The sequence below is a fragment of the Camelina sativa genome, chromosome 17 (assembly GCF_030686135.1).
Source record: "Camelina sativa cultivar CO46 ecotype springtype chromosome 17, ASM3068613v1".
Lineage (NCBI taxonomy): Eukaryota > Viridiplantae > Streptophyta > Magnoliopsida > Brassicales > Brassicaceae > Camelina > Camelina sativa.
In genome coordinates this window covers 27824922-27838871 of record NC_141896.1, presented here as the reverse complement: position 1 = coordinate 27838871, position 13950 = coordinate 27824922, and the positions used below count along the sequence as shown (strand labels likewise).

The 13950-nt window shown below is 41.5% G+C and overlaps 2 non-coding genes across 2 annotated transcripts; both read left to right on the top strand.

The window, feature by feature from the left end:
* Window positions 1-1587: 1587 nt before the first annotated feature.
* On the top strand, window positions 1588-1694 carry LOC147924387 (small nucleolar RNA R71). Its single transcript, XR_015587893.1, has one exon. It is a non-coding gene; the product is annotated as a small nucleolar RNA R71 (small nucleolar RNA).
* A 7397-nt stretch (window positions 1695-9091) lies between these two features.
* Window positions 9092-9198, top strand: LOC147924386 (small nucleolar RNA R71). Its single transcript, XR_015587892.1, has one exon. It is a non-coding gene; the product is annotated as a small nucleolar RNA R71 (small nucleolar RNA).
* The last annotated feature ends 4752 nt before the right edge of the window (window positions 9199-13950 follow it).

Here is a 13950-nt window from a genome sequence, read left to right as displayed (position 1 = left end):
AAAGGATCTTTTGGTTCTTCATCCATTTCCAAGACTACAAAGTCTGTTGGGACTTCCACTGCTCCAACTCTAACTGGTAGATCTTCCAAAACACCATGTGGTAGTCTTATTGATCTATCAGCTAGGATCAGGGAAATATTGCATGACTTATACCTTGTAAACCCTAGGCGCTTAGCAACTGATAGAGGCATTAGGCTTACTGAGGCTCCCAAATCACAAAGGCATCTGTTGAAGGTTAAAGGGCCTATAGAGCAAGGCAAAGTGAAGAAACCAGGATCTCTTAGCTTTTGAGGATTCACTTGTTTTTGGATTATGGCACTACACTCATGGCTAAGAATCACCATCCCCTGAACTTCTTTGATCCTTTCCATCACAACATCTTTCAAGAATTTTTGGTAAGGAGGGATCATCACAAAGGCATCTATTAGAGGCATCCTAAGCTCAATCTCTCTAACTTGTTTGTCAAGCAATGCCTTGTATTTTTCAACCATCTGCTTCTTAAATCTTCCTGGCAAAGGTAGTGCAGGCTTGTAAGGAGGAGGGATGAACCAGACTTCTTTTTCTTTGGAAGTAACTGGCTTGATTTTCTCCTGAAAAGCTGCTCGATCGGGTACTCGATCACACACTCGGTCGAGTGTGTGGTTGAGTGGTGGGTTGAGTTCAACGGTGTTTTCATTTTGAGTCTCTTCTTGTTGAAAACCCTCCCCATCTTGAATACCACTGTCCTTAGTGTCTGGTAATGCTCCATGTCTTGTTGGTAGAACCTTTCCACTGCGTAGGTTGATAGCATGAGCAGATTCTATAGAGTGCATAATAGCCTTGCCTTTGTTGTTGTCTTGCATTGGAGCATAAGCTAGTTGATTTTCCATAGTCACAATCCTGGAAGTCAGTGTGTCAAACTTGGCATGGAGTTCACTGTAAATATATGTTATCCTCCTGTTCAACTCAGCAAATCTGTTTGCTGCCTCAATCTTTCCATTGGTTTGCCCAATCAACAACTGTTGCAGCATGGCTCTTAAGTCTTGTTCATGGCATTGGTTAGTCTGAAACCCTGGTGGGGGACACAATTGGGGCTGGAACACTTATTGCTGTTGTTTGGGGACATAGTTGTCCTGTTGTTGAGGCTGTGGAGGTGGATAGACTTGATCTTGTGGATTGGCCACATTGGTGCTTCTATAGGAGAGGTTGTTGTTCTTGAATCCTCCTCCTTGGTTGTAGCCTTTGAATCCACCCTGGTTTTGCATATAACACAGCTCAGCAAATTCCCTCTCCCCCTCTTGAACTTGAACCTCTTCTTCACCAATGAAGTGAATAGACTTTTGTTGGCTAAGGAGGATTTTATCAAGCTTCTCATTGACCATCTTCAAATCCTTCTTGTACTTGTCCTCTTGGTCAGTGGAGGTTGACCTTATGGTTCTGTCATAGTCCTCATTGTAATTGCCATCTGACTGAGCGAGATTTTCAACCAATTCCCATCCTTCTTCCACATTCTTGTTGAGGAAGTTGCCATTTGAAGCTGTATCAAGAAGCATTCTGATCTTGGGAAGCACTCCTCTATACAAAGTACTTAGGAGGGACTCATTGCTAAAGCCATGGTGAGGACACTGAGTCTGAAATCCTTTAAACCTCTCCCAAGCTTCACAAAAGCTCTCATTGTTTCTTTGAGCAAACCCAGAAATTTCATTCCTCAATCTAGCAGTCCTTGCATTGGAGAAGAATTTTGCCAAGAAAGCCTTCTTGCAAGCATCCCATGTGGTTATTGCTCCAGTAGGAAGAGTCTTCTCCCAGAGGTGAGCCTTGTCTCCAAGTGAAAATGGGAATAGCCTAAGCTTGAAGCCATCCTCACTCACTCGATTAATCTTTGTGAGACCACATATTCTATCAAATTCATCAAGGTGGTCTAGGGGATCCTCCATTGGCAACCCATGGAACTTGTTGGCTTGAATCATGGAGATCAGTTCACTTTTGATCTCATAATTGTTGTTTGCTACTGTGGGAGGCACAATACCAGCTCTCTGGTTGTGTATGTTTGGTGCATCTCCAGCACCAATGTTCCTTGGTCTTGGAACTGGATCTTGTTGCTCCATTATGACTTGATCCTCTTTCTGTTCTTGAACTACTCTTTTTTGCTTATGTCTCAAACCCTTTTTTAGCCTGTCGATGTTGTCAAGAGGCCTTTGAAGATTTTCTTTGCCTTTTGACCTTGTGTGCATCAACAAACTGGAGTTCAGACTCGAACATGTACACGGTCGAGCGCAGGCTCGAGTGGGTGGTCGAGTCGACTAGGAAGTGATGTCTATATGTATCCGGCTTCTGACTCGATCAAGTGCTCGATCACTACTCGGTCGAGTGGTGGTCGAGTGAGTGGTCGAGCTGGTACCTGAAACTCAAGACAGCCAAGCAAAAGAAGATTCGAGTTCAGTAACTTCACAAGTGGATAAACGAACTTAATCTTAGACTAATCAAGATCCTAAATGTCACAAAAACACTCTCAAATGGGCAACGGCGCCAAACTAAAACACATTTTATTTTGTGGGTGAGATGATGAATGTATGGAATGATGAGATATGAAATGAATGGATGGCAGGGTGTTTCAATTCCCCTTATGCAATTGTAGTACAAGAGGTGTCAATCCAATCTGAGAGTTTGCAAGCAATCAGGATGTGCATATATGTCTAAGTCAAGCCAAGTATGAAGGATGTTTGTCACTAACAATCCTATTGATGAAGTGTAAAATGCAGAATGTAAAAGCTGCTAGAACTAGATGCTAAATGTAAATGGAACAGAATGATTATGACAATTATGAAGCTAGAACAGAAATAGAAACTATGGTAATGCAAGTATTGAACTAAAGCAAGACAAGTAATGAACATGACACTAAGTGAATGCAATAGAAATGCAACTAGAATGAGACAAGAGATAAGACAGGACAACTACAAAGCATAAACAAGAAATCTGGGGATGAACTCGAGCAAGCACTCGACCGAGTGAAGATCGAGTGCAGGGTCGAGCTGGACAAACGCGAGAAAACAGAGCAACACAAGAAAAACAGAGCAATATGAAAGCGAATCAAACAACAGGATTTAAGCTAAGAAATCAATAAACAAGGAAGGCCTTGAGGAGGGATTCATGGGCTGGACTAATGATTGAGGTCATCTAACTTGGTCAACAAATTTCAAACAACTTGAGCTAATCTCTAGACAATATTTTCTAAGACATGTTTAATCCACTCTCATGGCAAAAAACAATCAAGCTCATATATATCTAGACTTGTTCTCACAAAGTGAAGAATCTACACAAGCAGGCATTAAGCAATATGTCAAATACCAAACAAGACCTCTAATCTCTTAGCAAGCCTAATGGTAAACTCTAGATCTAGCCTTATATATGCTCCTTAGACATTGGTGTGATGCTAAGAGGCTTGAAATCAAACCCTACCCTCTCAGTTATAGGATCAGCATTAAGAACATCTAGCCTAGAAGAGATTCTAAACAATCAAGCTTAACCAAATCAAACAAACCTCAAACACAAGCCAGCCTACCCATCCTCAAGATCCTAAGCAACTACTCACAAGAACACATGATGAACATCAAAGTCATAAACCCAGAAAATTCTGAAACTTGTATCAATAGATAGATGAAACAGAGATCTAAAATATTGAAGAAGGAATCAAACACGAATTCTTAATATCTTGAGAGTTATGGAACCAACAAAATCCAAGAATCTAGTGTTTTCTCCTTCAAGGAGGTACAAGATCTAAAAATAAAAGTGCAAAAGGAATAATTCCCAAAAAGGGTAAAAACTAGGTTTTTGAGTATCTAAAAAGCTGGAATCCTTGGTGACTGCAGGGTACAAGCCCTTATATAGAAAAAGTAGTGGAAGCCCTAAAAATGCTAAAAGACAAAATAGCTAGGCGGCTCGGCCAACTCGACCTGGTGCTCGGTCGAGTGACCGGTCGAGTTGGCTTCTCTCGTGCATCTTCCACTCGGTCGAGTCCATCTCCGTACACGGTCGAGTGTCTGGTCGAGTGGGCAGTCGAGTTGGACTTCGGACCTTGTTTCTTCAGCCTTAACTCTCTTGCTTTCTCCTCTTGTTTGCTTCACTTCTCTTCAGCATTGCTTCCATGCTCCTTAAGCTCCAAAATCACCTGTTTATGCATGAAAAGATGCAAATGCAATGCAACTATACTCTAATGCAAGAACAGTCCTAAACCTATGCAATAATGGTCAAAATGGATAGCAAAAGATGCAAAAGATGTGAATATACTAAGAGAAAACAGAGTAAAATATCATGGAAGGCTTTAGTTCTTTCCTTGTAGATTTTGGAGTTTTCTTAAGCTTCCAATCTGATCTCCTCAAGCTCATGCAAATCAAGGCTTCTCTTAGCTTGTGCTGTCTCTAGATCCAAGTTTAAAAGCTTGATTGCCCATAGAGCTTTGTACTCAACTTCAACTGGGAGGTGGCAAGACTTTCCATAGACAAGCTGGAATGGGGTTCTTCCTATAGGTGTTTTGAAAGTTGTTCTATAGGCCCAAAGTGTTTCATCAAGCTTGCTAGACCAATCCTTTCTTGTTGTTCCTACTATTCTTGACAGAATGGCCTTGATCTGTTTGTTTGATACTTCAACTTGCCCACTTGTTTGAGGGTGATAGGCTGTAGACACCTTGTACTTAACTCCATACTTCCTTAGCATTCCTTCAAAGATCTTGTTGATGAAGTGTGTTCCTCCATCACTTATCACAGCCCTTGGGATTCCATACCTTGGGAAGATTATGGTCTTGAAGAGTTTAAGAACCACTTTGTGATCATTAGTGGGGCTAGCTATGGCTTCCACCCACTTGGAGACATAGTCTACTGCTACTAGTATGTAGACATTCCCATTTGAAGGAGGATTAAAAGGTCCCATGAAATCAATTCCCCACACATCAAATATCTCAACCTCAAGAATTGGATTTTGGGGCATCTCATTCCTTCTTGTGACATTCCCCATCCTTTGGCAAGCATCACACTTTGTGATGAACTTGTGAGTGTCCTTGAATAATGTAGGCCACCATGAACCAGCTTGTAAGACTTTCTGGGCTGTCTTGAAGGTTGCAAAATGGCCTCCATAAGTAGAACCATGGCAATGTCCTAACACTCCTTCAACTTCATTCTCTGCTATGCACCTTTTAAACAGTCCATCTGATCTCTTCTTGTATAAGTAAGGTTCATCCCAATAGTATCCATTGATGTCCTTGAGGAGCTTCTTCTTCTTATAGGGGTCCATGTCTGTTGGGATTTCTTAACACACCTTGTAATTGACTATATCAGCATACCAAGGCAGATCCTCACTTTCGAGTGCCATCCACTCCTCCATCTGGTCCTGCTCGACCGCGAGGCCAAACCCACTCGATCGAGTGTCTACTCGAGTGGTCGGTCGAGTTGGAGGCCGAGTTGTTCCAATTAGCATCAGTTTCTCCTCATGCATTGAATCATCGATTGGAATCTCCTCCTCTATCCTCATCCTGGACAAATGATCAGCTACTCCATTCTCTATCCCCTTTTTGTCCACTATTTCCATGTCAAACTCTTGGAGAAGCAAAATCCATCTCAACAACCTTGGTTTTGTGTCTTTCTTTGAGTAGATGTGCCTTAAAGCAGCATGATCAGTGTACACAATTACCTTGGACCCTACTAAGTAGCTTCTGAATTTTTCAAAGGCAAATACCACTGCTAGGAGCTCTTTCTCTGTTGTTGAATATTTTCCTTGAGTTTCATCCAAGGTTCTACTTGCATAGTGAATCACATGCAGCTTCTTATATTTTTTCTGTCCTAGGACTGCTCCTACTGCAAAGTCTGAAGCATCACACATAATCTCAATTGGAAAATCCCAGTTTGGAGCTTGGACTATTGGAGCTGAAATCAAAGCAGCCTTGATCTCCTTGAAAGCTTTCAAGCAATCTTCATCAAAGTTGAACTCAGTCTCCTTACAAAGCAACCTTGTCAATGGCCTAGCTATCTTTGAGAAGTCCTTGATGAATCTTCAATAAAACCCAACATGACCAAGAAAGCTTCTTATGTCCTTGACTGTTTTTGGTGGTTGAAGTTGAACCATGACTTCAATCTTTGCCTTATCAACCTCAATACCCTTTTCTGAAATCTTGTGTCCAAGAACTATCCCTTCTTCAACCATGAAGTGACATTTCTCCCAGTTCAAAACTAGATTTGTCTCCTCACATCTCTTTAAAACCCTGCATAGATTAGCAAGACAAGAAGAAAAGAAATCTCCATAGACAGAGAAGTCATCCATAAAAACTTCAACAACATCCTCAATGAGATCAGAGAAGATAGACATCATGCATCTTTGAAAAGTTGCTGGAGCATTACATAATCCAAATGTCATCCTTCTATAGGCAAAGGTACCATATGGACATTTGAATGTTGTCTTCTCTTGATCATTAGGATGAATAGGAATTTGGAAAAATCCAGAGTATCCATCCAAGAAACAGTAGTGAGTGTGATTAGCTAATCTTTCCAACATTTGATCAATGAAAGGAAGAGGAAAATGTTCTTCCCTAGTAGCTGAATTAAGCTTTCTATAATCAATGCACATTCTATGTCCTGTAATGGTTCTAGTGGGAATTAACTCATCATGATCATTCTTTACTACAGTAATTATTCCTTTTACAATGAACTGGTGAAACCCAAGTACTATCAGAAATAGGATAGATTACACCAGCATCAAGCAACTTAAGAATCTCCTTTTTAACTACTTCTTTTAGGTTGGGGTTTAACCTTCTTTGGGGTTCAAAGCTTGAGTACGATTCATTTTCAAGATGGATCCTATGCATGAGAGGCTAGGTGAAAGTCCTTGAATGTCATCCAAAGTATAACCAATAGCTTTTATATACTTTCTTAGCTCAACAACTAGCAAATCAAGTTCTTTCTTACTCAACTTAGCATTTACTATCACAGGATAAGTAGAGTTCTCACCTAGAAAAACGTACCTTAGCCCAGATGGGAAAGGTTTTAACTTTACTTTTGGTGCTTTTAGTTCAGACCAGTCATCTGTGGGGGACTCGGCATTGCACTCGCTCGAGTGGTTTTGGTGCTCGGTCGAGTGTATGCTCGAGTGGGTGGTCGAGTTATCCGTATTTGCTATTTGAACTGACCAGACTTCCTCTCTTAGTGCAGGTAACCCCTCAAAAACCTCTGGATGGTCTGATTCTCTACAGGAGTCCAATATCTCCTCATAAGCCTTGGTTTCTTTATGAATGAATCCTTCCTCCCCACTTTTGGTCAAAGCAGTTCTAAGATGATCTTGTTCTGCTAGTTCTTCCATCAATTCCCTTGATAATTTGTCCATCTCTTCAACCCAAAAGGCTTGCCCTCCAATGGTTGGTTTTTTCATAGCCTCTACGATGTCAAATGTCATTTTGAGGTCCTCTCCCAAGTTGAGATCAATCTTCCCTTGTCTCACATCAATTATTGCTCATGCTGTAGCTAGGAAAGGTCTCCCTAATATCAAAGGATCTTTTGGTTCTTCATCCATTTCCAAGACTACAAAGTCTGTTGGGACTTCCACTGCTCCAACTCTAACTGGTAGATCTTCCAAAACACCATGTGGTAGTCTTATTGATCTATCAGCTAGGATCAGGGAAATATTGCATGACTTATACCTTGTAAACCCTAGGCGCTTAGCAACTGATAGAGGCATTAGGCTTACTGAGGCTCCTAAATCACAAAGGCATCTGTTGAAGGTTAAAGTGCCTATAGAGCAAGGCAAAGTGAAGAAACCAGGATCTCTTAGCTTTTGAGGATTCACTTGCTTTTGGATTATGGCACTACACTCATGGCTAAGAATCACCATCCCCTGAACTTCTTTGATCCTTTCCATCACAACATCTTTCAAGAATTTTTGGTAAGGAGGGATCATCACAAAGGCATCTATTAGAGGCATCCTAAGCTCAATCTCTCTAACTTGTTTGTCAAGCAATGCCTTGTATTTTTCAACCATCTGCTTCTTAAATCTTCCTGGCAAAGGTAGTGCAGGCTTGTAAGGAGGAGGGATGAACCAGACTTCTTTTTCTTTGGAAGTAACTGGCTTGATTTTCTCCTGAAAAGCTGCTCGATCGGGTACTCGATCACACACTCGGTCGAGTGTGTGGTTGAGTGGTGGGTCGAGTTCAACGGTGTTTTCATTTTGAGTCTCTTCTTGTTGAAAACCCTCCCCATCTTGAATACCACTGTCCTTAGTGTCTGGTAATGCTCCATGTCTTGTTGGTAGAACCTTTCCACTGCGTAGGTTGATAGCATGAGCAGATTCTATAGAGTGCATAATAGCCTTGCCTTTGTTGTTGTCTTGCATTGGAGCATAAGCTAGTTGATTTTCCATAGTCACAATCCTGGAAGTCAGTGTGTCAAACTTGGCATGGAGTTCACTATAAATATATGTTATCCTCCTGTTCAACTCAGCAAATCTGTTTGCTGCCTCAATCTTTCCATTGGTTTGCCCAATCAACAACTGTTGCAGCATGGCTCTTAAGTCTTGTTCATGGCATTGGTTAGTCTGAAACCCTGGTGGGGGACACAATTGGGGCTGGAACACTTATTGCTGTTGTTTGGGGACATAGTTGTCCTGTTGTTGAGGCTGTGGAGGTGGATAGACTTGATCTTGTGGATTGGCCACATTGGTGCTTCTATAGGAGAGGTTGTTGTTCTTGAATCCTCCTCCTTGGTTGTAGCCTTTGAATCCACCCTGGTTTTGCATATAACACAGCTCAGCAAATTCCCTCTCCCCCTCTTGAACTTGAACCTCTTCTTCACCAATGAAGTGAATAGACTTTTGTTGGCTAAGGAGGATTTTATCAAGCTTCTCATTGACCATCTTCAAATCCTTCTTGTACTTGTCCTCTTGGTCAGTGGAGGTTGACCTTATGGTTCTGTCATAGTCCTCATTGTAATTGCCATCTGACTGAGCGAGATTTTCAACCAATTCCCATCCTTCTTCCACATTCTTGTTGAGGAAGTTGCCATTTGAAGCTGTATCAAGAAGCATTCTGATCTTGGGAAGCACTCCTCTATACAAAGTACTTAGGAGGGACTCATTGCTAAAGCCATGGTGAGGACACTGAGTCTGAAATCCTTTAAACCTCTCCCAAGCTTCACAAAAGCTCTCATTGTTTCTTTGAGCAAACCCAGAAATTTCATTCCTCAATCTAGCAGTCCTTGCATTGGAGAAGAATTTTGCCAAGAAAGCCTTCTTGCAAGCATCCCATGTGGTTATTGCTCCAGTAGGAAGAGTCTTCTCCCAGAGGTGAGCCTTGTCTCCAAGTGAAAATGGGAATAGCCTAAGCTTGAAGCCATCCTCACTCACTCGATTAATCTTTGTGAGACCACATATTCTATCAAATTCATCAAGGTGGTCTAGGGGATCCTCCATTGGCAACCCATGGAACTTGTTGGCTTGAATCATGGAGATCAGTTCACTTTTGATCTCATAATTGTTGTTTGCTACTGTGGGAGGCACAATACCAGCTCTCTGGTTGTGTATGTTTGGTGCATCTCCAGCACCAATGTTCCTTGGTCTTGGAACTGGATCTTGTTGCTCCATTATGACTTGATCCTCTTTCTGTTCTTGAACTACTCTTCTTTGCTTATGTCTCAAACCCTTTTTTAGCCTGTCGATGTTGTCAAGAGGCCTTTGAAGATTTTCTTTGCCTTTTGACCTTGTGTGCATCAACAAACTGGAGTTCAGACTCGAACAGGTACACGGTCGAGCGCAGGCTCGAGTGGGTGGTCGAGTCGACTAGGAAGTGATGTCTATATGTATCCGGCTTCTGACTCGATCAAGTGCTCGATCACTACTCGGTCGAGTGGTGGTCGAGTGAGTGGTCGAGCTGGTACCTGAAACTCAAGACAGCCAAGCAAAAGAAGATTCGAGTTCAGTAACTTCACAAGTGGATAAACGAACTTAATCTTAGACTAATCAAGATCCTAAATGTCACAAAAACACTCTCAAATGGGCAACGGCGCCAAACTAAAACACATTTTATTTTGTGGGTGAGATGATGAATGTATGGAATGATGAGATATGAAATGAATGGATGGCAGGGTGTTTCAATTCCCCTTATGCAATTGTAGTACAAGAGGTGTCAATCCAATCTGAGAGTTTGCAAGCAATCAGGATGTGCATATATGTCTAAGTCAAGCCAAGTATGAAGGATGTTTGTCACTAACAATCCTATTGATGAAGTGTAAAATGCAGAATGTAAAAGCTGCTAGAACTAGATGCTAAATGTAAATGGAACAGAATGATTATGACAATTATGAAGCTAGAACAGAAATAGAAACTATGGTAATGCAAGTATTGAACTAAAGCAAGACAAGTAATGAACATGACACTAAGTGAATGCAATAGAAATGCAACTAGAATGAGACAAGAGATAAGACAGGACAACTACAAAGCATAAACAAGAAATCTGGGGATGAACTCGAGCAAGCACTCGACCGAGTGAAGATCGAGTGCAGGGTCGAGCTGGACAAACGCGAGAAAACAGAGCAACACAAAAAAAACAGAGCAATATGAAAGCGAATCAAACAACGATCAAACAACAGGATTTAAGCTAAGAAATCAATAAACAAGGAAGGCCTTGAGGAGGGATTCATGGGCTGGACTAATGATTGAGGTCATCTAACTTGGTCAACAAATTTCAAACAACTTGAGCTAATCTCTAGACAATATTTTCTAAGACATGTTTAATCCACTCTCATGGCAAAAAACAATCAAGCTCATATATATCTAGACTTGTTCTCACAAAGTGAAGAATCTACACAAGCAGGCATTAAGCAATATGTCAAATACCAAACAAGACCTCTAATCTCTTAGCAAGCCTAATGGTAAACTCTAGATCTAGCCTTATATATGCTCCTTAGACATTGGTGTGATGCTAAGAGGCTTGAAATCAAACCCTACCCTCTCAGTTATAGGATCAGCATTAAGAACATCTAGCCTAGAAGAGATTCTAAACAATCAAGCTTAACCAAATCAAACAAACCTCAAACACAAGCCAGCCTACCCATCCTCAAGATCCTAAGCAACTACTCACAAGAACACATGATGAACATCAAAGTCATAAACCCAGAAAATTCTGAAACTTGTATCAATAGATAGATGAAACAGAGATCTAAAATATTGAAGAAGGAATCAAACACGAATTCTTAATATCTTGAGAGTTATGGAACCAACAAAATCCAAGAATCTAGTGTTTTCTCCTTCAAGGAGGTACAAGATCTAAAAATAAAAGTGCAAAAGGAATAATTCCCAAAAAGGGTAAAAACTAGGTTTTTGAGTATCTAAAAAGCTGGAATCCTTGGTGACTGCAGGGTACAAGCCCTTATATAGAAAAAGTAGTGGAAGCCCTAAAAATGCTAAAAGACAAAATAGCTAGGCGGCTCGGCCAACTCGACCTGGTGCTCGGTCGAGTGACCGGTCGAGTTGGCTTCTCTCGTGCATCTTCCACTCGGTCGAGTCCATCTCCGTACACGGTCGAGTGTCTGGTCGAGTGGGCAGTCGAGTTGGACTTCGGACCTTGTTTCTTCAGCCTTAACTCTCTTGCTTTCTCCTCTTGTTTGCTTCACTTCTCTTCAGCATTGCTTCCATGCTCCTTAAGCTCCAAAATCACCTGTTTATGCATGAAAAGATGCAAATGCAATGCAACTATACTCTAATGCAAGAACAGTCCTAAACCTATGCAATAATGGTCAAAATGGATAGCAAAAGATGCAAAAGATGTGAATATACTAAGAGAAAACAGAGTAAAATATATGAACATCACCATTCAGTCTGATCAGCGAGAAGCGGTCGACTCAGGTACGAATGTGGCTCCGACTGATCCAGTCTCAACTGTTCCGATGATGGTTTGTCAGGTGTAAGATCAGCTTCTCCGGATGTTATGCAAACTGATCCAGCAGGAAGGAACCTTGGTGATGCTTTGGCGGATACGATATGCCCGCCATGGGTTCAGGAAGATCCGAGTGGGACAAGGAGCGGTTCTGAGGTGTCTAATGATCAATCGATGATTCAGGTTGGGTCTGGGAATCCAGGTTCGGAGCTTTTCCATCCAGATCATAGTCATGATGATGGTATAGAAGAACCTTTAGCTGATCTTGCTTTGGATACTGGTTCGGTTTTGACAACCATTGAGATGGAGGTTACTGATACAGGGGAAGCCTCTATGGATATGAATGCTGATGGTGGGGATGAGTCCACCGTTGTCCCAGCAATGGATAAGACTCGCAAGGCTAAGCCTTGGCTCTCAAAGGTAATGCTTCAAAGAAATTGAATGTGTATCTGTGCACAACTCCAAGGAAACGCCCTGCTCCTAAAGCTACTGAATCAGCTGGAGAGGGTGCAAACCCAAGGAACCTGGAATAGGAGAAGGGAGCAGCTGGTGGGTCCAAGCCACCTAAACCAATGAAGGATAAATGAAGATTTTAAGTTGGAATTGTCAAGGGCTTGGAAACAAAGCAACTATTGGATATCTCAGGGATTTATGGGGGAAGCGTCGGCCGAACTTTCTTTTTTTATCTGAAACTACTAGACAGTATTTTTCTATTTTGGAACCTTTTGTTGGTCATTTTGGTTACTCCTTTTTAAAAACGGTTGAACATGTTAGTTGTAGTGGCGGATTAGCCTTATTTTATAATAATAATTATGATGTTTCTATTTAATTTGAGTCCAATAGATTGATTGATGTGGAACTTACTTATAAAGGACAGATTATTTATTTTACCTTTGTTTATGGTGATCCGGTCCCAAAGAACCAAGACTTGGTTTGGGAAAGCTTAACGCGGATAAGCTTATCTCGCAATTCCCCTTGGTTTCTTATTGGTGACATTAATGAATTAAAAGGTAATCATGAAAAGCGTGGAGGGAAACTCCGTCATGCATCCTCCTTTGTAGGTTTCAATACAATGATTAGGCATTGTGCTTTATTGGAGTTTCCTGTGGTTGGGGATAGCCTATCTAGGCGTGGGTGGCGAGACAAGAAGCCAATTCGTTGTCTTCTTGATCGCGCTCTAGCCAATGAGAAGCTCAATGATCTTTTTAGTAATTCTTTCACGGAGTATCTTACGATGATAGCATCGGACCATAAACCGGTTTTAGCCTCTCTTGAGGATAAAATCCGACGTGGTAGGAGTTGTTTTCGTTTCGATAGAAGGTGGCTGGATAAAGAGGGTTTATTTGACACCATCTCAGCAGGTTGGGATTCTGGGGTAGCGGCGTCCACTAGCAATTTCATGGATAAGATTATTAATTGTTGCCACGCAATCTCTCAATGGCGAAAAGCACAGGTTCCATATGGTCGAGAGACGATTGAGGATTTGAAGACCCATTTATCGGCAGCCCAAGAGGATGATACTGCTTCAGTTGAGGTTATTTTGGAACTAACTTGGAAACTACGTGAGGCTTACCGAGACGAAGAGATATACTGGTATCAGAAAAGTAGAAGCCGTTGGATGCGATTTGGGGATCAAAATACTAGTTATTTTCACGCTCAAACAAAGCAACGAAGGGCGAAGAATCACATCGTGGGACTCCATGATGAAACAGACCAATGGGTTACAGAGGAAACTAGAGTTCAGCGCATAGCTGCCTCTTATTTCCAAGGGTTATTCACATCCACGGATCCCACAGATTTTGAGGAACCACTGGGCGAAATTTGTATGTCCATTACGACTGATATGAATGATTCTTTGACATGATCAGTCACAAAATTAGAAATTAAATAGGCTATGTTTATGATACATCCTGATAAAGCCACTGGGCCGGATGGTATGACGGCGCTTTTCTACCAGCGGGCATGGGATACAGTTAAAGCGGATCTGAGATTGATGGTAAATTCCTTCTTTCAAGATGGGGTTTTTGACAAAAGGTTATATATGACTAATATTTGTCTTATTCCTAAAG